The sequence below is a fragment of the Aquarana catesbeiana genome, linkage group LG02 (assembly GCF_042186555.1).
Source record: "Aquarana catesbeiana isolate 2022-GZ linkage group LG02, ASM4218655v1, whole genome shotgun sequence".
Lineage (NCBI taxonomy): Eukaryota > Metazoa > Chordata > Amphibia > Anura > Ranidae > Aquarana > Aquarana catesbeiana.
In genome coordinates, this window is record NC_133325.1 from 762,590,176 (window position 1) to 762,616,239 (window position 26,064).

Sequence of the window (26,064 nt, forward strand, 5' to 3'; positions counted from 1 at the left end):
GTCAGTCTTGGCACAGCCCCAGTCATGAGTCCTCCCTTCTTGCTGGCTTCTCTTGTTCTGCTTTCCAACTCCCCCATATTTTCCCTGCTCTTGCTGTTCTTTCCTAAAGACACTGATCCCACCTATGACCTAGATCAGGGGTTTACAAACTTTCAAAACAAAGGGCCAGTTGTCTGTCCTTCAGACTTTTGAGGGGCTGGACTGTGGCCATTAGGAAAAGATCCCCATGTCAGTGGGCAAGAACAATGCCTCATCTTTGGTGTCAGTCAGAATTGTGCCCTATCGTTGGTGTCATTGGGAGGAATTGTGCCCCATCATTAGTCTCATTGGGAGGAATTGTGCCCTATCATTGGTGTCATTGAAAGGAATTGTACCCTAACAATTGTGTCACTGGGAGGGATTTTGCCCCATTATTAGTTTCATTGGGAAGAATTGTGCCCTATCGATGGTGTTATTGGGCGGAATTGTGCCTCATCGTTGGTGTCATTCCGAGGAATTATGCCCTATCGATGGTGTCATTGGGAGGAATTGTGCCTTATCGTTGGTGTCATTGGGAGGAATTATGCCCCTTCATTGAGGTCAGTGGGGAGAAATTATGCCTCAATTTTCCATTTTTGGTATCAGTGGATGAAATAGTGCTCCAAGGGCCAGATGAAAGCAAGCAAAGGGCCGCAGTTTGGAGACCACTGACCTAGATCATCAGATGTTCGGCTCTCATGAAACCCATAGCCTGCACCTTACTCTTTTGATGAGTTTCGCTACAAATAGTGGCCTTCAGGCCACAGAGTGAGTTCACTATTTTTAAGGGAAATTCTTGATGGTTTTGTGGTTTCAGTACTTGATGGTTTCGTACCGTATCATTGCTGTGCTCTTTTTTTTACTGCTGCAACCCTCTCTTGTCTTGAACTTTTGCACTATTTTGTACTTTGTAACTGTTTTGTGTTGTGTATCAAAACTTAATCAACTTTATTCTTAAAAAAAAAATTGTATATCAAACTCAGGAAAACAACGCCCATGTACATGAGCCGTAATCAGTTGTAGACATTTACTGTCTACGTGTCCTGGAGTTGCTGCATAAGGAATGATGGTGCTGCTTTAAGTATCATTTTGTATGACACCGATTCCCGATTTGGCAGCAAGCCTAAATGACTGGAAGAGCTCAGGATGTAATTGAGAGCGATGAGAAAATGTAGAGATTTGTACTCCTCGGCGAGTCTCGCACACTCTGCAGCATCCTCCGCTTCCCCTCGAGGCTACAAGGGAAGATTTCTGGTGCAGCAAAAAAACCGTCTTCCACTTCAGCAGCATTTTGTGAAGTCAAGAGTGCAGGCCTACTAGCGGGAAGACGGAGCGCTCGGCAAGGATTTGCCATCTGTCACAACACAAACACGTTCAAGCGTTTTATTTTCTCCAAACAGTTTATCAGTTTGTTGGTGTGGAAATAAATTGTGATCATTATACTAAATCACTCAGTTGTTTATGTTAAACAGTTGCCAGCGCGCTTGTGTGTCAACAAAGCGTCCCTTAACTGACGTTTTTCCGTCATTCCTTTATTGTACAGATTTATGGACTGGCTTCACACATGCTTAGTCATTTTAATTGGGGTGTAAGTGTCGTTGAGTAATTATGGGTAATTGGGGTTAATAGCGCTGTTTAAGAAAAAGGAAATCCAACGTGCTACTTATGTTCCACGCTTCAGAAGGAGTTCTGCGTTATCAATTCCTCTCTTGATCTCCTTGATAAATTGAAAGAGAAGAGACCTACAGAGTTTAGGCTTCCACTGAAGCTGAGCCCCTCAGGTTCAATGTTTTTTAGCTCCCAACTCCAAAAAACCTTCCTGCCAGTGTACCTGTAAGGACCAAATTACCGTGTGTAGATTCAGATGCAGAATACTTTATTAATCCCAAAGGGAAATTATTAAGATACAATTACATTCACCGAAGCCAACACAAAATCACAATAACGAATGGAAACAAGACACAATAACAATAAAATTACCAATAACAGCCATTCAAATACAACTAAATGAATACTATCCTGTAATAAACCATACCATCCACTTGCTGACCACAATACGTACATATACGTTGCGGGTTGCAAGTGGTTTACTGGGATTATGGCTGAAGATATCAGCTAAAACCATTTTTGTAGCCGTCGGCTGGCTTTCTCATGAAAGTGTTTCAAGCGGCCCATGAGCCGCTAACATAAATATGATATACTATCCTATCTATTAATATCTATATCTATCTATATCCCTCCATTGGCTTCCACTCACCCAACAAATAAAATTCAAAGTACTAACAATAATTTACAAAGCCATCCATAACTCTGCCCCCAGCTACATCACTAACCTGGTCCCAAAATACCAACCAAGCTGCTCTCTTCGGTCCTCCCAAGACCTTCTGCTCTCTAGCTCCCTTGTCACCTCCTCCCATATCCGCCTCCAGGATTTCTCCAGAGCTTCTCCCATACTTTGGAACTCCCTACCCCAATCCGTCCGACTGTCCCCTAATCTATCCATCTTTAGGCGATCCCTGAAAACCCTTCTCTTCAAAGAAGCCTATCCTGCTTCTAATGCCGTGTACACACGGGCGGACTTTTCAACCGGACTGGTCCAACGGAACGAATCCGTCGGACAATCCGACCGTGTGTGGACTTCATCGGACCTTCAGTGGACTTTTTCTGTCAAAAATCAGACGGACTTTGGAACATGTTTCAAATCTTTCCGACGGACTCGAGTCCGGTCCAAAAATCCGTTCGTCTGTATGCTAGTCCGACGGACAAAAAAGGACACAAGGGCAGCTATTGGCTACTGGCTATGAACTTCCTTATTCTAGTCCCTTCGTACGTCATCATGTTCAAACCAACGGACTTTCGAACGGACTTTAGTCCGTTCGTGTGTGGGCAAGTCCAGTCATCCGAAAGTCCATCGTAACTCCACCAAAGTCCTTCGGAAAGACCGTCGGACCTTTGTTGCTGAAAAGTCTGCCCGTGTGTACACGGCTTAAGCCCCGGTTCACACTGAGGCAGCGCGACTGCCTCAGGCGACCTGGACACGACAGGGGCGGCGACTTGCAAAACGACTTCTATATAGAAGTCTATGCAAGGCGCCTCAAGTCGCCCCCAAAGTAGTACAGGAACCTTTTTCTAAGTCGGAGCGACTTGTGTCGCTCCTATTAGAACGGTTCCATAGCACAGAACGGGAGGCGACTTGCCAGGCGGCTAGGTCGCCTGACAAGTCGCCCCTGTGTGAACCGGCACTAACTAGCACTGTTTTACTTCCTCCATCAGCTCATCCCCCACAGCTATTACCTTTTGTATCAATTGACCCTCCCTTTTTAGATTGTAAGCTGTAACGAGCAGGGCTCCCTGATGCCTCTGTTGTAAAGCGCTGCGCAAACTGTTGGCGCCATATAAGTCCTGTATAATAATAATATAATAATAAAAATGTACTAATGCTAGCAGCACAAGTATTAAAAATAATCAATGTTGATTGGGAGAGTGAAGAGTTCAACTTTAAGTAGGGCTGCACCGGTGCCAATACCGGTATCCGATACCAAAGTATTTTCACCAGTACTCATAAAAATGCTCCAATACCCGAAACCGATGCCTTTGTGGTGCAATATGAGACCATACAAAATGAATAGGCTCAAATTGCACTGCAAAGAATTGCCACACTGCTCCTGTGTGAACCCAAGCTTGTCATAGTGATTTCAACCTGAGTTTACACAGGAGCGGTGGAGAAACCGCAAGCGATTTAAACAAGAATCGCAGCCCATTCATGTTCAAATCGCATGTGATTCTTTGACGTGGGATTTGAGCCCATTCATTTTGTACTCGGTATCGGCGGGTACTTGACAAAAAAAGTATTGGTACTCGTACTCATCGATAGAAATCCAGTATCGGTGCAACCATAGGCGTGCGCACAGGGTGTGCCAGGTGTACCTGGGCACATCCTAATCATGCTGTGCTGCACAGATTCCCCCTGCTGCTTGGCTGCAGAGAAAGGGACTTGGGGAATCTGTGTCAACATTCCCTTTCTCTGTCTCAAAAGTGAGACATCAGGGGTTTGTTTTAGACCCCTAATATTTCACCAAAACCCCCCAATGTGCTCCTAAAAAATGGTAAAATAAATAAATTATTGTAAAAAAATAATAAAATTGTAATAAAGAAATAAAATCAACTACTCACTGCTCTACTGGGGGTGTGTGTGTGTGCGTGTATATATGTGTGTGTGCGTGTATATATGTGTGTGTGTGTGTGTATATATGTGTGTGTGTGTGTGTGTGTGTGTGTGTGTGTGTGTATGTATATATAATATATATATATTACACACATGTGTGTGTTTGAGCTTTGAGATGCACACCCTAATGCAAAAGGGTGCACACACCTATGGGTACATCTAGTAGTAAGGTGTGTATCACAGTAGTACTCCAACCATTTAAAAAATTGGTATGCATCATGGAAGTGTTAGCATCTGCTGTGTTTTTTTTGCTGTTTCCCTGTTGGGAAGATTTTCTTGCCCTGGGAAACACAGTTATTGGGTCAGGATGCGAGGAAATTTTCCCATCAGGAGAACAGACTATAGTAACACGTCCCCAACCCTTCCCTCTTCAACCCAGAAGAGAGTAATGCTTTGACTGGAGTTCTTGGAGGACATGGTCTGCACCGGGAATCTTACAAGGAGATAAGGTTCTCCTTGTGTGACAATTTCAGGTCAAAGCCCTCAGCATATTTATAACTGGTGACAGTTCGGTGTTCAGGCAGAAGACCTAAGCAAGGTCAGGACTGGAGGCTTTCAGGCAGAATTAAATCAAAAGCAAAAGGGAGGCAACATTGGTGTTGGAAAACAGGCAAAGGGCAGGGCACCACATCTTCCAAATTTTCAGTTTTGGGCACCACTAAAGAGCATTGAGCAGAGTTTGTGTTGCAGAATGGTGACTTTACAAGCACACTTCAGCATGCCAGGAGTGCAGTGCCACAAATTCCAATAGATGACATGTACATCTACCTAGAGTGGGTGAAGTGCTAAGGGAGGCTAATATAATGCTGGATCATGTTGAATTCAGCAGAGGATGTATTCCAATTTTGCACATTTTCTCTCTTTCTCATAGTTCAAACTAAAAAAAATACAAAAAAAATCTTATCTATCTATCTATCTATCTATCTATCTATCTATCTATCTATCTATCTATCTATCTATCTATCTATCTATCTATCTATCTATCTATCTATCTATCTATCTATCTATCTATCTATCTATCTATCTATCTATCTATCTATCTATCTATCTATCTATCTATCTATCTATCTATCTATCTATCTATCTATCTATCTATCTAGAGAGATATATATCTATATATAGTTATAGATAGAGAGATATATATCTATATATAGTTATAGATAGAGAGATATATATCTATATATAGTTATAGATCTATATATATATATCTATATATATATATATATATAGATATAGATATAAAGATATCTATATATATCTATATATAGATATATATATAGATATATTTATATAGATATATATAATAGATAGATAGATATACACATACACTCACTGACCACTTTATTAGGTACACCTGTTCAATTGCTTGGTAACACAAATTGCTATTCAGCCAATCACATGGCAGCAACTCGGTGCATTTAGGCATCTAGACATGGTGAAGACGACTTGAAGTTCAACCCAAGCATCAGAATGGGGAAGAAAGGGGATTTATGTGACTTTGAATGTGGCAACGTTGTTTTTGGTGGCAGACGGGCTGATCTGAATATTCCAAAAACTACTGATCTCCTGGGATTTTCACACACAACCATCTCTCAGGTTTACAGAGAATGGTCCAAAAAAGAGAATCTATCGAGCGGCAGTTGTGTTCAGGAAAATGCCTTGTTGAGGTCAGAGGAGAATGGGCAGACTGGTTTGAGATGATAGAAAGGCAACAGTAACTTAAATAACCACTCGTTACATCCAAGGTATGCAGAATACCATCTCTGAACACACAACACATTGAAACTTGTGTGACTGGGGGGGTTGTCTTATCTGTGTAAACTGATACATTCTGCTGGAGTACTTGAGCTTGTCTAAAACAGACTTGATGGCTAGGTCACCAAAACGAATGCCGCCGCCACCACGTCTAATGAACGTTGAGCTGCAATATAATACAATAATACAATTTCTGACTTGGGTTTGATACTGCTTTATTCTGATCTTTTTTAATGCATTCAATATAGATATTCTATCAGTTAGAGCATTTTTTATGAAGCCTACTTTGTTTTATGTCAATGTGCACTCTTGGATAGAAATGCGCAGCTTGTCAATATGGGTTGCAGACCACCACCATTTCTGTTTCTCTTGCTAATAAGGCATCTGTTTAGCACTGCCCCATCCTCTAGGACAGGGATATGCAATTAGCGAACCTCCAGCTGTTGCAGAACTACAAGTCCCATGAGGAATAGCAAGACTCTGACAGCCACAAGCATGACACCCAGAGGACAGAGGCATGATGGGACTTGTAGTTTTGCAACAGCTGGAGGTCTAATTGCATATCCCTGCTCTAGGATAAAGGACAACAGCGCCTTTTTTTTTTTTTTTTTTTTTTTTTTTTTTTTTAGATTTAGTAGCATTCACACCCTCTCCATTCAACCAGCAGTAAAGGGGGGAGCGATCCGCCCGTCTCTGGCGTTACACACTCGGTTAAGTTAGGTAGATCATAGCATTTCTATTGCTGATTTATTGTGCACTAGCCTGAATTTTTTTTTTTTTTAAGGTCCAGTTTTTCTTTAAGTTCACACTTGCGTTAACAAAAATCCCTCAAGAAATGCACATCTGAATATTTACACAATTAAGAGGCATTTCTAAAGCTCTCAGAACCCCATTTTTAGAAGGAAGTTTAACCACTTCAGCCCCGGAAGAATTTACCCCCTTCCTGACCAGAGCACTCTTTGCGATTTGGCACTGCGTCGCTTTAACTGACAGTTGCGCGGTCGTGCGACGTTGTACCCAAACGAAATTGACGTCCTTTGATATTGATTGGTTTGCGCAAAAGCTATAGCGTCTACAAAATAGGGGATAGATTTATAGCATTTTTGTTATTTTTTTTACTTTTACTAGTAATGGCGGCGATCTGCTATTTTCATCGGGACTGCAACAATATATCAGACACATCGGACACTTTTGACACATTTTTGGGACCATTGGCATTTATACAGCGATCAGTGCTATATAAATTCACTGATTACTGTAAAAAATGTCACTGGCAGGGACATTTTCCCACAAATAGAGCTTTCTTTTGGTGGTATTTGATCATCTCTGCGGTTTTTATTTTTTGCACTATAAACAAAAAAAGAACGACAACTTTGAAAAAAAAAGCAATATTTTTTACTTTTTGCTATAATAAATATCCACCAAAAATATATAAAAAAACGAATTTCTTCCTCAGTTTAGGCCGATATGTATTCTTCTACATATTTTTGGTAAAAAAAAAAAATCACAATAAGCGTATATTGATTGGTTTGCACAAAAGTTATCGTGTCTACAAAATAGGGGATAGATTTATGGCATTTTTATTAATTTTTTTTTTTTTTTTAGTAATAGCGGCGATCTGCGATTTTTATCATGACTGCGACATTATGGCGTACAGATCGGACACTTTTGACACTATTTTGGGACCATTGGCATTTATACAACGATCACTGCTATAAAAATGTACTGATTACTGTGTAAATGTCACTGGCACGGAAGGGGTTAAACACTAGGGGGCAATCAAGGAGTTCAGTGTGTTCCCTCAGTGTGTTCTAACTGTGGGGGGGATGGGCTCACTAGAACATGACCGAGATCACTGGGAGCAGTAGATCCCTGTCATGTTGCTAGGCAGAACAGGCTAATGCTTTGTTTACATAGGCATCTCCCCGTTCTGCCTCTCTGTGCATCGATCGCGGGCCACCGGCGGACATCGAGTCCGCGGGACCCGCGGGCACACGTGCCCGCTAACCACGGATGACGCAGCAACGTACGGGTATGTTGTTTTGCGCAGCCGTGCCACTTTGCCAACGTATATCGGCGTGAACCGGTCGGCAAGTGGTTAAAGCTTTCTGAATGCCTGAACAGCATTGAAGTCATTGACATGAATTGGGGCGTGAAATTGAAACGTTGCATGCCAGATCAAACACAACGCAAAGCAAAGCGACACTAACGCGTTTTGAATTTTATGTATGTACTATACGGTTTGCTTTTATGTTACAGAACAGGCTTTGGCTTTGAATTTGGGAAGCTGTAAAGTGGAACTTCAGTCATTTTTTCATCTTTCCATCTATTAAATCTTCTGCCCTTGTTGCTTTAACTTTGGATAGTAAAACATTTTTTTTTTGCCAGTAAATCATTTATACAGCCCACTTCCTGTTTCTTGTCTGGTCATTAGCCTAGGCTTATGAAATCATGCACAGCTCTCTCTCACTCTCATGAGTTTGCCAGGAAGAGTGGGGGATGAGTCATTTGAGGGCCAATGAGAGCTGCAGAGCTGGAGGCATGCCCCTGTTTGTCTGTGTAAACCCAGGAAGTGAACAGGCAGCAGCTTCAGCTGCCCACAGTTAAAATGGCTGCACCCAACAGCCGCCAAGCTCAGTGGAGGGAGATTTCTGTTTCTGACAGGGGTAGCAGTTTGTGGGCACTAAAAGCACAGCTCAACCATAGGGTTTACCCCCCCCCCCCCCCCCGCAACCTCACTAAGGACTCATTCACACAGGTATTCTGGCCATATGAATACGGGAATTGTCGCCTGTTACTCTTATGCCCCGTACACACGGTCGGATTTTCCGACAGGAAATGTTCCATGGGAGCTTGTTGTCGGAAGTTCCGACCGCGTGTAGGCTCCATCGGACATTTCCCATCAGAATTTCCGTCACACAAAATTTGAGCTCTGGATCTCAAAATTTCCGACAACAAAATCCGTTGTCGTAAATTCCGATCGTGTGTACACAATTCCGACGCACAAAGTTCCACGCATGCTCGTAATCAAGCAGAAGAGCCGCACTGGCTATTGAACTTCCTTTTTCTCGGCTCGTCGTACGTGTTGTACGTCATCGCGTTCATGACGTTTGGAATTTCCGACAAGATTTTTGTGACCGTGTTTATGCAAGACAAGTTTGAGCCAACATCCGTCGGAAACAATCCATGGATTTTGTTGTCGGAATGTCCAGTCGTGTGTACGGGGCATTATGGGGTGCAGCGGCTGTACAAAAACAGCACAAGCCCTAATTTGGCAGGTGTGGGTGAGGGTGAGTGGTCCTGAATGCACAGTGTCTGTGTTCAGTGCTGTACACTTGCACTCACATGCCTTTAAAATTAGGACCTGCGGCTGTGTTCATACAGCTGCTGCATCCTTGTAGAGTAACATAGGCTGCCTGCACACAGCTCCAGCCACATAGATTGATTCACACTATACAGGCCACAGTGCCCATGTAAATAAGCCCCAATACCTCATTCACACACAGAGCTTTAGCAGGAATTTTGTTGTGTTTTGTTTATTAATAATGATTTTGGTGTATTTTTAGCTAAAATGAAATGTGATTTTTTTTTTGGGGGGGGGTGCCCTGTTAGGTAGGCTGTATGGGGAACCGTGATTTCTAACAGCAGCCCTGCTGCTCTGTGCAATAGTTTTGCACAGAGCAGCCCTGATCCTCCCCTTCTCGGGTCCCATGCACATCGCTGGATCGAGATCACACTTTAGTAAGTATTTAGGGGGTTCTGGGGGGGGGGGGACCTGCTTGCAGAAAGTTTTTTTACCTGAATGCATAGAATGCATTCAGGTAAAAACCTTCTGACTTTAGAACTACTTTAAGTCCAACAAGGTGCATGCCACATAGTGGATTATCTCTTTAGTTTATAGTTAACATTCCTGCAGGAACTGGTCGAAATTTGAACCATGTATGGGCAGGCTGAATGTACCCAAGTTGATCGATCAATCAGCTTGGGTACAACTAGCCTGCCAGATTTTACATGCGATTATCGCTAGCGGCTGTTATAGGACATTCTTCTTCTTGTGGGTATGGCATAGTCTAAACCCTCACAGCTGGGGACCATGAGGTAGTCTCTTGGCATCTGGTTACCCTGTATGAATGCACAGCTATAGTTAACCAGTGCAGTTTTTGGGGTGCTGCACAGTCAACAGGGGCCAATCAGGGTTTTTACTCACGAGTCCCCCGGATATATTGGACACATATTGATGATTCTAACACGAAAGAGTGCCTTACAGGTTACACACTGTGCACATTGACATTGTTCATCTACATATGATTTTTTCAGTTTTTTGTATTTAGTTTACACTGTTAAAGGGTATCATACCCCATTTTTAGGTCAGCGCAGAACCCACTTTTTATATATTGAGTCCCCCGTATAGCTGCCTCCTTCCGGCTTTCTTCGGACATGGTCCAGTGAGTGAAACTCTCCTTCCAGACACAGTTAGTCCCAGGTCTCCAGCCCTGCCGCAGCCCAAACCCAGCAGAACAGTAACTTGATCCAAAGATGCTTCAGAGACAAGTAGCCCCCTGAAGCTCTCAGGACCTTCCCTGCCAAGGGGCTCCAGGCTTTTCACCACCTCTCATACCACCTTCTGGGTGCACCCCCCAGGGATTGGCCAGTGCATAGTAAATATGCAGGCCAGTTATTTGAATTTTCCACCCTATGCTCTGGAAGCTTCTCCCAGAGGCAGGGGGAAACAAATTCCTAGCCTGTAAAACCATGGGCAGATCAGAACGAATGATTCACTGCTCCCCTGACTACAAAAGGAGCCAAACACTAGATCTGCTTTGCTTCCTACGCTAGTAGGATGCTACACCTGTCACTTGCCATCATGCTGAAGAAAGAGATCCTTGTCCTCTGTACAGAGACAGTGTTCTCCATCCAGTGGTCTAGCACACCTCCTACTGAGTCAGATCTATAGCTCTGCAGTAAGCAACGCTCATAAACCCTGTTGACTGGAGAGCTGTGGCTCTAACTGAGTAGGATGGGTGTTAGAAGAGAAGCCACTGCTTCCAAACAGAGAGCAAGGTTCCCACTCTGCAGCTGCTGGTATCAGATAGGCTTTTCTACTAAGAAAACAAACAATGAACAAATCACGCTGCAAGGGACTAAAAAGTAGCTGCTGGCAATAACAATTAGGCCAAAACTGTATAGAAAGAGTCAAAATAAGAGTGCTGAGCTAATGTACGTCCATATTGAATTGAGTAAAACAAAACATATAGTCCATAGCATAATGAAATCACAACAGTCCCAAAGTGATCAGAATGAAAATTAATGATTTAAAAATTGTGACTTTCCATCATCTGTTCCCAAAACACCAGTGTCGTGCCACCACCTTAAGTGAAAAGGAGACTCTTACCAGATTATTTGGACTCTTATAGCTCCATAAGGAGGTCTGGTTTGTTATCAATATCAGACTGAGGCTTGACTTACAACCAGCCAGTTAAGTGACGGTGTTTCCCTTTGTTCTTGTATATATAAGTGCGTGGTTATGGCAATGGTTTCCGTGCCCCCAATGACGTCAATTCTGACGAAACGCGTATGGATTGGGATGTTGCCACACTCTTCTTGATGAAGAATTGTTTGTATTGTATCCCGAGGCTGGATTTTCTATATGATAAGCGTTTTACCTTTTTATCCATGTCAGTAGTTGGTTTCTACAATAAACAGATTTTAATTGGGTTTTACGCGATGTGGTTGTCTTGGCTCTCTTTCTATGTTCCCATGGAATGTCTTCTCAGGTCTGATGAGATACCAGTATGAGAAAGCATGTGGACAATCATTAGATGAATGAATTTACTATTTAATATAAGCGTATGTGAGTCTTTTATTTATGAGTCCACTTACTTTGGTAAGAGGCTTTGCTACTGAAGCTGTGGTTGTGATTTAGGCTGAAAGTTCAGGTTAGCATAAATGCTACCCCGTTTTGATCTTCTTGAGCTTCTCGCACCCTGGCTCATGAGACCTTCACCACAATTTCGGGCTTGTGTTAGCCTTCCATATTGCCTAGTGCCTACAGAACACCAATGGTTTCTCAGAATTTCAACAAGAAGAGCTTTCTGCAGCTTAGTGGAATGAAGATGATCTCGATACAGACAGATGTTTCTGTTTCTGAGAGAAATCATCGCAGCGGCTCCCATAATTAAATCTTTCCAGTCACACGGGCACGTTATTGTATGTCATTAGTTTTCCTAATACCGTTTTACCTATTATCGCCTCTGTTTTGCAAGCTCACATCTGTCAGAGAGGAGCAGCTTTTCCAGCTCGGTTGTTTGCTTACTGATTTACGCCTAACAGCCCGAGGCGGTTGTGTTAACATTTTATAAACGGCACATTCCAGCCAGCCAGCTAGGCAAGGATATTCACACAGGTGCTTCCGTGGAACGCCAAATACAAATGATGTTCGGAACGCCGCTCCGCGTGTCACTGGTTTATTATTGGCGCATCTGTGGGGACTCCTTATCAAAGATTTATTTTGTAGACAGAGCTAGTTTGTGAAGATCATTATGGCTCATCTGTAAACACCAGAAAAAATGGAAAGTTGCTGGGCCTCATCTACCAAAACTGGGACACAATTCAGGCTGTTGGCCAAAGCAACCAATCGGGTTTTATTTTTCTTTCCCTGGGAGCATGGACCAAGGACCAACAGCTCATTCCGACCATCGGTAATAAATGATTTACGCCATAACATTCTGACCATTCACCTAATATGGAGTAGGTCACGGTTTGCCACCAAAACAGCCCCAAACCATCAAGGCATGGACTCCACTAGGCGAAGCATCACACTGCCTCTACCAGCTTGGCTTCTTCTCATACTGCATCCTGGTGCCATCTCTTCCTCAGGCCAACGACACACACGCACCCCGCCATGTACATAATGTAATAGAGAACGTGATTCATCAGACCAAGCCACCTTCTTCCATTGCTTCGTAGCCCAGTACTGATGCTCACGTGCCCATTCGTAATGACACCCCCAGATCAGTTTGCATATCGCAGTGTGAACTGTCAATTCGGACAGGAATCGGATGGCATGGGTGTGAACACCCATGCCATCCAATTCTGGTGCAGACCAAAAAAAGGGTCCTGCACGACACTGGTCCGAATGCGATGCAAATTTCAGCCACACAATCTGTATCGCACAGACAGCAGTGCGGTGCGAATCGCATGCGATGGCTGACATTGCAGCAGTGTGAACCCAGCCTCATTTCCCTCATGGATCAGTGAGCCTTGGCAGCCCATGACCCTGTCACCAGTTTGCCCGTTTTCCTTCCATGGACCATTTTTGTAGGTCCTGGCCACTGCAGACGGGAACATCCAACAAGAGCTGCAGAGACCACTGACCGGTAAAGTTAATAACATTGAATATCAATACCATCTGAAAGTCAGTGGGGTATATGAGGCAGCAAGTGAACGTGTTGTCCCTGAAGTTGATGCGTTGAAAGCAGAAAAAATAAATAATAAGGGTCTGAACGACTTTGACAAGGGCCAGATTATAACTGCTAGACGACTCTGTCAGAGCAACTCCAAAACTGCACTTCTTGTGGGATGTTCCAGGTCCGCAGTGGTCAGGAGCTACCAAAAGTGGTCCAAAGAAGGAAAACCAGTGACAGGGTCATGGGTGGCTGGGGCTCATTGATGCATGTGAGGAGCGAAGGTTGGAGCATAGAGTCTGATACAGAACAGAAGATAACAGAAGAGCTACTGTAGATGTAATTGCTAAAAAATTGAATGCTGGGCATGATAGAAAGGTGTCAGAACACACAGTGCATTGCAATTTGTTGCGTATGAGGCTGCATAGCTACAGGCTGGTCAGGGTGCCCACGCTGACCTGTGTCCATAGCCAAAAGTGCCTACAATGGGCACGTGGGCATCAGAACTTGACCACAGAGCAATGGAAGAAGGTGGCTTGGTCTGAAGAATCAAGTATTTCTTTTACATCATGTGGATGTCTAGGTAAGTGTGTGCCGTTTACCTGGGGAAGAGATGGCACCAGAATGTGTTATGGGAAGCGGTGCAAGTCTTTATGATCCTGGCTGCACTTGCTCATTAATGCTTTCTATAGGGATGTGTCCCAAGGCTGCAGACCATCAGACAGTACTATAGGTGTCTGTGATGTCCAGGATAGTGAATACTTGCACCACTGGATATAAACAAACAGCGGAAACTTGGTCTTTGGATCAAGGTATGTATGTGTCTATGGAAGGGGAGGAGGGGTAAGGCTAGGTCAGGAGAAGAGGGGCAAAAAAATAAACTAAATACTCTTTTGTTTTTAAGTGGACTTATCCTTTAAGACATACACTGTGTAATAAAAAGACAGCAATACGATTGGGTCCTTTTTCAAAAAAGGAAAGCCTCAATACATGACATTCAACCTATTCTGTGAAAGCTTTGAAGTCGCACTGATCGATCATGGTTCCCATTTCAATGCAACTGTTTGTAATTGGTGGAAAAAGTACCTTGCCGATAGTGGACTGTGAATATGGTGAAATCCTTGCAGTGCTTTTCCGGCATCCATGAGCACACGGGCTCAATTAGCAAGACAATGGAACAAGAAGAAAGTGGTGTTTTTTGCAAAGGTGACTGTTGCTAGGCAACAGAGACAGACCTTAGAGTGTACCCATCCCTGCCAGGGGGGCTTAACACTTCATCCTTCCTCCTCTTCAGATTTTCATTGTAAATGCGCATCTCTCTGATAACACAAAGGTAACGTGTGTTCAATAGATGTCTGAGTAGGAGGAGAATTAAATGAAATCTGAGCAAATATTTTGGATGACACATTTGAAGCAGACAAAGGAAAGATATTCTTTAATTGAAACTGTCATCTCCTATAAATAAACCGATTATTGGGTGAATTAAGACAGAGCTGTCATGGAGGTTAATGCATAGGCTGCTACTGCCTGCTTTCTTCTGAAAATGCTAGCTGCCTGGCTGTCATGTTGATCCTCTGGATTCAAAGAATCACTGACAGAAGGGGAATAACAAATAATGGAGTCTGTAGGCCTGAATGTCAAGCCACTGTTGGCTTAATTGGGCTACATTCACACCGGCGATTAGGGCTGGTGCGAATAGTAGCAACAGGAATCTGAGACTCCTGCTGTGGCTCTCAGCAGCTAGGTGCGTTCACAATAATGACATCTCGCTGGCCGCTACTTACAAAACAGATGTATTTTGCAATGTATTAGGGCCTGTTGTCAGAAACCATGAATCAGACTGAGACAAAAGTACAGTTAAATCACACTTGTTTAATAATAATAACAAGGTAAACAGAGTAAACGTAGTCAAAACATAGCCAGAGTTTAGGAACTGGAATGGATAGTCAGACAAGCCAAAACGTCAGGGAGCCAGAGATGAGCGTAGTAGAACAGCAAACAGGATCTGAAGCCAGAAGGAATGTCAGCCAAGCAAGTCTTTAACAGTAACACAGGAGAGCGTCTCTAGAGATGTGACCAAGGCGAAGGCAGAGATCATCTGGGCTGGACGGCTTAAGTAGGCAGGACTGACTAGCAGGATATCATCAACAGGTGAGTCACTGTGGAGAAAAAGGAGCTGGCAATTAGCCAACAGCTGAGTGGCCATATTTGAGAAGAAGAGTCCATCCCTGACACATTTGTGCACTGTGAAACACAATATGCATTTTTTCAAAGCACATATGCTTTTAATGTATTGTGTTAAAATACTGTGGGCAATCTATACCTTCCCCGGGACTGCCTGACCATGTCACCACCAAAGAGAGTGACGGAAGCCTTCGGGGGACTTGATGAATTCTGCCACAAAGAAAAAGAAGTTTTGGGGGGTTGATGGCGCCACTGCGCCCTAATGATCCGGCCAATACTGAAACCGCAAAGGTCCTGGAGGCAATCTCCGCCTACCAAAATACCCTCACATGTAAAATTGAGGAGGTGAAGGTGGATATATCCCTTATCCATCAGGACCTGCAGAACCTGAGGGAGCAGGTGACGGAGACAGAGACCCGGATCAGTCACATGGAAGATGACCTGAAGCCATTGCATGTTGCAAATGAGAGACTTAAACATCAACTCTATGCTGTCCAGCAAAAGCAGGACGACATGGACAATAAGCCCTGCTGATGCAACCTGCGGTTTGTAGGTCTGCCTGAGGGTGCCGAAGGTGCGGATCCCCCTACGTTTTTGGAGAATTTGCTCATTACAGCCTTCAGTAGACCAGCATTCTCCTCCTCTTTTGTAGTGGAAAGAGCCCATCGCCTAGCTGCTAGGTGCCCTTCATAAGGTGCACCTCCCCACACATTTATTGCAAAGTTTTTAAACTATCGGGATCAGGATGCTATACTGCGGCTCACCAGGGAGAAGGGCAATATCCACTTTCAAAATGGCAGGATTATGGTCTTTCCTGATTTTTCTGCAGAAGTGCAGAAACGACACTCAGTTCACCGAAGTCAAGCGCCAGCTCAGGATATGCCATATCTCCTATGCTATGCTCTTTCCCACCAGACTGCATGTCGTGGGTGAGGATAGAGTGCATCTCTTTGAGGATCGTGAATCTGCTTCTGCGTGGATGGAATAGTGAGAGGTGCGTGAACCAGCTCTTTCCTGACCTTCTATTGTCCCTGAAGCACGACACTCTGAGGAGATCACCTGGTTTTGCAATGGTCATTTCAATTCACTATCTTGATGGAGGGCTTGGCATTTATGACGGCCCACCCTCCCTTCCTGCTGTATGGTTGGGATATTTTAATGCTGTGGTAGACCCCTGCCTAGATAAACTTAACCCTGTGCAGATGTCACAGCTTCCGCCAAGAATTACGAGATTTGGTAAGCTTATAACTGATTTTGCTTTGGAGGATACCTGGAAGCACAAGCACCCTACTACCAGAGCCTTCTCTTGCTTTTCTGCAATGCTCAACACTGGCACGTATCGACCTCATCCTCATTTCCAGACCCCTCCTACCTGACATTGTGGAAATTGGTTTTGCCCCCAGACTACTCTCAGACCACTCTCCCTACTGGGTATCGCTTAGGCTACAAGCACAATTAAACATACATTAATTACACCACCAGTGAAGGTTATAGGGTACTCTTACCAAATGGTGTGGGCTACCTGCCAGCAGCAGAGAGCCAAACAAGCAAAACTGATGGGGTCTTTAACATCACAGGAACCAGCATGTGGATTGTACAGCAGTGCACATTCGACAATCAAGCTTTCAGGGACCAACATCAAGAAAGCATAATGATCCAAGGAGTCATACAGGGGGAAAAAAGGATCGCCACATAGCATAAAATCCTTGGCTATAAATGTATTAAAAAAAGTATTGCACTTACATCAATGTAGATAAAACCAGGTCTTTTGTATAATGTGATCACAAGGAGAAGAACGCAGTGTTGTGGAGCTAGCGTGGTACATCTCAACGTTTCGTCTACAAAGACATCATCTGGGGTATATCCAGATGGTAGACGAAATGTTGGGACATACCGCGCTGGCTCCACAACACTAATTGTCTAATTGTAGTGTCAGCAGCTCATCTATTGAGTGTGGTGGCACAGTATTTTCCTTCCTTTTTTTGTGCTCATACATAAGCCTGGTAAAGACCCCCAATTTCTGGAATCCTACCCACCTATTTCTCTCTTCCGGCTGGACATTAAGATACTGGCCAAGATCATGTCTCTCCGTTTAAATAAGGTGATTCTTAGCCTGATTCATCCCGACCAGGTTGGGTTTATGCCTGCCAAAAATACATTTTTAACCTCAGGAGTCTTTTTATGAACTTACAAGCTAGACATGACAATGTGGGGTCCAGAGTTGTGGTGTCCTTGGACGTGGCCAAGATATTCAACTCAGTTGAATGGGGCTATTTATGGGCATGTCTCTGTTGTTTTGACTTTGTACCAAAATATATCAAATGGATCCATCTCCTATACCAGGCACTGGTAGCCAGGATCTCAGTCAACAGTCGAGTCTCTGCCCCCTTCCCCCTTGCTAATGGCATGAGTCAGGGCTGCCCCCGGTCCCCGCTGTTATATGCCCTTGCTGTTGAACCACTAGCCATAGCGATTAGAAATCATTCAGAAATCAGGGGTTTGCATATGGGTCAACTAGTTGAAACGATCACTCTCTATGCGGATGACATGCTTTTATATCTGGAAGCCCCTCTCTCCGGTCCGCATTAGACGTGATCGAGCAGTTCGGCCGATACTTGGGCCTGAAAATTAATTGGGACAAGTCCCAGATCCTCCCTATAGACCTTGGAGTCCCTACTACTGCACAGACTGAGCTCCCCCTTGTACGAGTTAGCTCTATTAAATATCTTGGAGTAATAGTTACCCAGTTCCCTAGCAGATTATGTAAAACTGAACCTAGATCCTTTATTTGCATTCTTGAAATCTAAAACTCAGGTTTGGGCTAGGCTCCCCTTGGGTGTCATGGGTCGTATCAATCTGATCAAAATGGTGCTATTGCCCAAGCTCCTTTATATCCTTTGGCATGCTCCAGCATATTTACCACTGCATATATTTAAGTGCCTAGAATCCTCAATTTTTTTTTTATGGGGTAAATCTCATTATAAACTGCCCTGACGCGCATTAAAGAACCCTAAAAATCTAGCCATATGGTGCTGTCCGTGTTTCTGACCCACATTAGTGTGAGCCTTGGATTAAAGGCAACTATTTTACATTATGGAATTCATGCAATTAAACTGCGCTTATGTTTATGTGCAAACTTCAATGATGTGCAAAGCAGCAACTCAACCGTGAGATATTTGACACGGTGCAATAAATCATAAACTTCAGAGCTGCACTAATCAAAAAATGTATTGAATAAACATCAGTAACTGATTATCAATTGATAAAAAAAAAATGAGCCACAAGCCCATGTAAATAAACAAAATATTCTTCCTAACTGTTCATAAATTTAGTGAATGTCCATCAACGATGATGTGTCCCTTCCTTGTGGGAAACCGCTACCTCAAATAGTAAAAGTGCATGCGTACCTCTGTACATGACCTTCTAGCTTTAGAAAGGTCTGAAGGGCTCAAATCTTAATCCTCCAAGCACAAATCGTTAGGAGCAGCTCTAAAACCCTCTCCATAGGGGGCAAGGAATTTATGGTAATCCTCCACCTGATATCCTCTTAATGGAACGTGGATGGAAATATGGAAACTAAATGCGCCAATTGTGTATTATTCTTTACATGGTTTATTAAAACTATAAAATCACACTTACACACAGTATACAGATTCTTCCCCAGCAATTCAAATAACACCCACACTTCCAGAATCATTAAGAGGCGATGAGGTCAGCAAGTAGCTCCACCCTACAGGTTTCATCACATGTGACGTTGCCCAGGGACCATGTCACATCCTTTTTTTGTATTTGTGTTTCAATTCTATATCAATTGAGAATCGGTTACCAATGTTTATTCCATTTATTTTTTGATTAGCACAGCTCTGAAGTTTATAAACTATTTTACATGCACTTTTGACGCTCTGCGCAGGTACGTTTTTAGCATGGCAAAAGCACACAGATGTGAACAGGCCCATAAACGACAACATTTTAGAACATGCATCCAACTAGTAGATGAAGGTGTTTCTGAAGTGACAAGTTCAATTTACACAGAACCTTTCAGGAGGACTTTGACCTTCCATAGCTGAGGCTCTCATACAGGAATGGAGGTAGCCATTACAGGCTAGAAAAGGATTGCTCCTTATGCACAGCAGGCAGGGTAGTCCATGTTCCTGATGTTGTAGAGGAGTATTCACCACAGATACAGCACTGATTCTAGCCGTTATGAATGGGAGCCTTGACTGTGCCATAGAAAGGCTATTTCTTTAAAGTGAACCTGCCATGGCCTAAAAAGTGTCTATGGTACCAAAACTGCTGAATTGCCATCCCCTTGTTAGTGACTGTAAATACAGCAGAGAATAGTGGGATTTTGCCAGCAAACACAACACTTAATTGCTGGTAAGAATGTTTATTTATAAGGGTCCTTTTACAGGGGCATGCTCTGTTCAGCAAGAGATCCGTGACATACGTGCACACTGTTTTTTGTCCACTTTGACTGTGGATGCTTGTAGACCCATGTTGGCTCTATGGACTACCGAATGTAAACAGACTTGTGTCCATAAAGATGATCCACACAACTGTTTCTGCTCTAAAATCTTGCTTTTATTCAGGAAACCACAGTGTACAGGACGCAAATGCAGTTGACGCGTTTCAGCCTTCATAACAGACTTGTGTCCATTTACATCAGGCTGCCTGTGATCTGTCACTTTTAGGTTCAGTTTAGTTTTTTTTCTAGACCTGGACACACTTGGAGGTAGGCGCAGTCAGTTACTTTGCCACTAGGTGCCACTGTACCAGAATAGTGTTTAGTTACAGTAAGTGAAGTCTTCAGGTGTTAGGCCTAGAGCTCTCCTGCAGTGATAAATAAAAAAGAATACAGAGAAGCAGCTTAAATTTGTGAGATACACACAAACCAATGAATACAGAGAAAAAGGAAAAAGCTGCGCAAATACACTAAAATTAAACAGTGAGTAAGTACCCGTGGTAAAAGAAAATTAATCTGGGTACCATTAAAAAATAAAAATAAATATGTATAGTCCTCAATAAGTGATTGAACAATCCAGCGATAAGAATCCAATGATATCAGTAAAGGTAATTGTGACTCCTTGATACAAAGACACCACCCTCTGATGTGATCCACCACCACATAAAATGCACGCTTAGCAGAGGGCAAGCTTTAGTAAGCCTGTATATTGGTCAATGTCCAGACATCAATCCAGCAGCAGGAACTCTCTGTGGTTACACCGAAGGCTAGCCAGGAGACCTCAAACCAACGGGTATACAGGGCAAGGCATCGATCAGACCCTTGTATGCACAGAGGTGAAGCAATGAAGATGGAGAAGGAACAAAGTCACATGACCAAGAGGATTCAGAATCCTCTTGGTCATGTGACTTCATTCCTGGTTCTGGAAAGTTGTAGAACATTCTGGAAGCTGGAGGGTGGAGGCAAATTGTTGTCTGCATACTTAGGGCAGTTTAGCCAATCCTGGGCAATGGGCCTGGCATGGGGCTGAGCCAACCCTTAAATATGAATAAGTCATGCTGGGCAGGGAGTCAGATAGAAGATGGAGATGCAGTGCTGAGGCAATGGCCCCTGAGGCGAAAACTCTAGTCTGGTGGGGGGGGGGGGGTGCCCTACCTCGGGTCAGGGCTCCGGTGCTGGCCTCGGAGGATCCTGACAACAGGAAAAGCTTGGAAGGAGTCTTCCATGAGAGGCAGCGGGAGCAAGGAGGACAGTGTGAGTACTACAGCATGGTGCAAGGACTTAAGCCTCGTACACACGGTCTGATTGTTGGACGACCGAATATCTGATTTTGTCAAAAGGGCGTGTGTAGGATTTTGTCTAGCGTACTAACTATCTGCAACTTGTCGTTTGACAAACACGAACGTAGTGACGTACTATGAGAGTATAAGGAGGAACTTCATTTCTCAAGTGCCACCCTTTGGGCCCCTTCTGCTAATTTCGTGTTAGTAGAAGTTTGGTGAGCATTGATTCGCGATTTTCTGATCGTACAAAACAAATGCCTTTTACAATATGTTTGGCATAACTACATGCAAAGCAGTTTCATTATTATCCCATTAAAGAACATGAGAATTTTGACATTTTCATCAATTGCCGCGTCACAAATGTTAATACTAGGTTACGAACGATAGTTTACAAGACCAAACTCTTCCCAGTTGTTCCTTGATTCCGAGCATGCGTGTTTGTACATTTTTGACTTTTGTGTGACGGATTTCTGTACTGACCATCCAAAAATCAGACGTTGAGTTCACATCAGACAAAAATTTTATAGCCTGCACATCCAGCTTTTGTCTGATGTAAAAGTAAAATTGTCTGTTGAATGCACCGTACTAACGATCCGAAAATCCGCAGAGAGCTTGTCTTCAGACTTTTCCCTTCTGATTTTCGTACCGTGTGTACGAGGCCTTACAAGGGGAGAGACTGCCCCATGTATCAAGTCTCTCTGGAAGATAGTGGTGTGCTCAAATCTTCCCTAATCTTGCCCTGTGAGATTTCCAGAGCAGTCGGGTAGACTGGTGAAGAGTCAGCCAGGTGGGCTAACATTTCCTGCAGTGGTGGAGCTAGGACCAGTGTCTACAGGGGAGTTGGAGGTGCTCCGGGATGCAGTTCACAACACATTGTGCTACTTTCTAAGGGACTGAGAGTTCCTAGTCTGTAAGGGGGCTGTTGCTTTTCTAACAGAGATTGTTAGCTTCCATAAGAGGAATCAATCAGAGCTGTAGAGAGTAAAGGAGAAGAATCAGTTTGAGTTGTACATAGGGAGGAAGTTGTCCCTGGTTTTGTTGCCATCAAGTTGGGCCTCCCCTAATTCCTATTCCCTATTCAAGTTATTACCCCCTAATAAAACATCAAAATTAAGTTCAAAGAAGGTTCCCTGTCTCTGCAGAAAATGTGGAAGTGTCTTGTTGCCTGGCTGTGCAACAGTGGGAAACCCTGTCATCTGTAGCACTACATAAGGTCCCTATCTCACGTTATATACTTGTAAACTGGAGTACCAACTGGAAATCCATATAAGCACATGAAGAGCATGCAAGAGATTGTCTTGGCTGGTATTAAAATGGATTGGCCCCAGCACTCCAAGACAGAAATGTCAACCACTCCCTCACCAGCAGGAATACTGCAGATTCTCGGCACTGAGGGTGCAGTGATGGAGTCAGGCCCCACTGGTTTGGCCATAAATGGAGCAATGCCATTGGAGGAGAGTTGCTACCCTTTTGATAGGAATTTTATAGGGCTGCAGAAATTAACGATAAATTCCTTGATTAATCGTTAACTTTTTTGATCGATCAAAATTCTTTTGATCGGTACTCACCTCTCCGCCGGCTTCCGGGTCTTCAGGGAGTTCTGTCGGAGATCCGGTGACAACGCGGATATCGACGTCACCGGACTCCTCCCCCCTTCCCCAGTCATTAACGGTGTCCATGCTGGACAATGTTAAAGTAATGGAATACAGCAGGTGCCTGACTGATCCAATCATGGCCTGAAAGGCTTCAACCGAGTGGGCGTGTCCGCGAATTGCAGAGGTGTGGCTGCGAGACGGTTTTGTGATTGGCCGGACACGCCCCATGCTGATGATACGTGACCCTTGCTGGGAATAAACAAGCATTGGAAGGCATTATGAAGGTGAGTGTGTTGTCTGTACTGGACAGGTCAATTGTGGAGGAGGAATCGTGTTGATTTAAAGTATATATATACAGCTTGAATCTGTATTTTAGTTTTAGATTAGGTCATGCAGGGAGAAAACACCTCTCGGCTTAGGCTTTGCCTTGTGCATCCCATTGTGGAGCTTTTATTTCACTTCCTGTGCCAGAGACACAATGGGAAGTGAAATGGCATTCCCATTTTAGATGGTTGTCAACAGGACTGGTATACCCATTGGAGGCATTACCCAGATAGCAAGCAATTGAGCTGCAAGTTAAAACTGCTAAAAACAAATTTAACATTAAAAGACTCCTTAAAAATTTTTTTAAAAGGTTTTTTTTTTTTTTTAAGTGTTAAGTCATGGATTGTGGAAACTAACTATTGTTGGGTGATTGTATATAGTGTATACCACATTTACCACTGACTAATGCAGAGTAGTAATGCAAAGAGATCAGCTAAAAGTAGTTGGATCTGTATATGCATTCATAATTAGTTGATTAATCGATTAAAAAAAAAAATCAATCGAACACTAAAATTTTAATCAGTAACAGCACTAGAATTTTAGTATGACATGGGCCTGAGTACCAAATGGAAACGGTCAATGACCTTCCTTACAGCCTGATTGTCATTTTATTCTTGCCTGCAGTTGTGTTGTATTTATCAGGAGTGTCCCAGTATTCTCCTTTCCTGGATTTATATACGACATCTTGGAACACGGGTGGAAAGATCCTTCCTTTTGTGTCAATTTTCACTGCTGTTATCAGAATATTTATGATCCTTGTTAGGTACAGCTGCTTAGCAGGAAGGCTGCTCCATTTATCCTAGTGAAGCAATATACTGGAGTGCTATCAATCAACTCTGTTGTTTCTGTAAGTACCTGTGTTAATCTTCAAATCAATTCTTCTGTTCTCATGGAGATTCAGGGAGTTCAGACCCAGGCTGTACACAGGGCCTTGACTTCTGCCCAGATCAGAGCTAAGCCATAGCTCCCAACTGTCCCTGATTTCGAGGGACTGTCCCTGATTTGGAGCAATGTCCCTCTCCCCCCCCCCCCCCCATTTGTCCCTCATTTTGGTCTGATCTATATAGTTGTATATAAAATGCATTTTTTCCTTTCAAAAAGTGTTTCCCAGTGCTAAACTTTTCATCTAAATTCTAAATTGCTGCATTTGTACATTTTAAAAACCAATATAAAGGAATAGTAGTGGTAAAAAAAAATCCCTTGTGGATTTAATTAACCTTTTGTTTTTGGTTAATTCTCCTTTAAGGGGGTGTGACAGGGGGCGTGTCCTATGCCTAGATACGTTTGTTAGTCAGTGTCCCTTATTCCCATCTCAAAATGTTGGGAGGTATGGCTAAGCCCCCTTCCACTCAACTGTCAAATGTCTCAGTGGCCCATAGAGGCTGTGGCATCTAACAGATAAATGTCAGGGGGCAGAATTTAGTGCCAGGAGGGGCGGGGGGGGGGTGGGGCTAAAGTGAAACTGAACTCTGAGCACCACAAACTGAAAACACATGATTTAATAAAGTTTCAATATTCAAAGCAAATTCACCCATCCATCCATGTCTCCATGCTTTATTATGTTGAGAAATCACTTTGAAAAACACCCCCCTGCCATTTGTAGCTATTGCCGTCTTGAGAAAGGGCAGATAATTCATATAGCATTTACTTCCTGGAATCCATCTGCCCTTAGCTCATGCAGACAGAAGGGTTTGCTTGGCTGAGAAAGCCCTTTGTCTAGATGAAAGAAAAAAAAATGCCCAGAAGACTCCTGGGATGTCCTAGGTCTGGAACCTTTTAGACCCCTGATCACTCCATAAAGAGTACCTGTCACTACCTACTACTGTCACGAGGGATGTTTAAATTCCTTGTGACAGCAATAAAAGTGATCAGAATTTTTTTTTTTAAGCGCCCCCCGTCCCTGCGTGCTCACGCAGCAAAGAAAACACTTACGTAAGTCGTTCCCGCAAATGTAAACAGTGTTGAAATCACCCATGTGAGGTATCGCCGCGATCACCAGAGTGGGAGCAATAATTCTAGCAAAAGTCTTCCTCTGTAACTCTAACCTGGTAACCGTTCCATTTTTTGAAAGCGTCGCCTATGGAGATTTTTTGGTACCGTAGTTTGTCGCCATTCCACGAGTGTGCACAATTTCAAAGCATGACATGTTGGGTATCTATTTACTTGGTGTAAGATCATCTTTCGCATTATACAAAAAAATTGGACTAACTTTACTGGGTTTTTTTTTAATTTATGAAAGTGTCTTTTTTTTTCACAACAAAATTTGCTTTTGAAAGACTGCTGTGCAAATACCGTGTGACATAAAATATTGCAACGATCGACATTTTTTCTCTAAGGTCTCTGCTAAAAAAAAAATATACAATGTTTGGGGGGTTCTGATAAATTTTCTAGCAAAAAAAATACGGATTTTAACTTGTAAGAAATGTCAGAAATGGGCTTGGGCAAGAAAGGATTAGACACTACAGGCCATGTTTGTTAAAGCGGGGTTCCACCCAAATTTTGAACAATATCTGTATGTATTCTCTTCCTTGCCTAGATGCTGACATGCCATTTAAAAAAATTTAAATCACCGTAATTACCTTTTATTTTTCTAATCTTCTTTGCACTTCCTGGTTCTCCTCCCGTGGGAGTAGGTGTGTCTCTAGCCTCTCCCAGACTCCTAGGAGCTAGTCTCAGGCTTCCCAGGATGCCACTGAGCATGTGCAGGAACGAGCGGTGAATGCTGGGAGCACAGCATTCACCACATCCAGGAAATAAATGCTTGTGGGCTTCAAATGCCCACAATGAAGATGGAAACCGCCTGCAGTGAACAATA

General features: G+C 43.3%; 1 protein-coding gene across 4 annotated transcripts in view; it reads left to right on the plus strand.

Moving 5' to 3' along the window:
• DSCAM (DS cell adhesion molecule) overlaps positions 1 to 26,064 on the plus strand; it is a 726,986-nt gene that overhangs the window by 236,857 nt on the left and 464,065 nt on the right. The window lies entirely within an intron of this gene.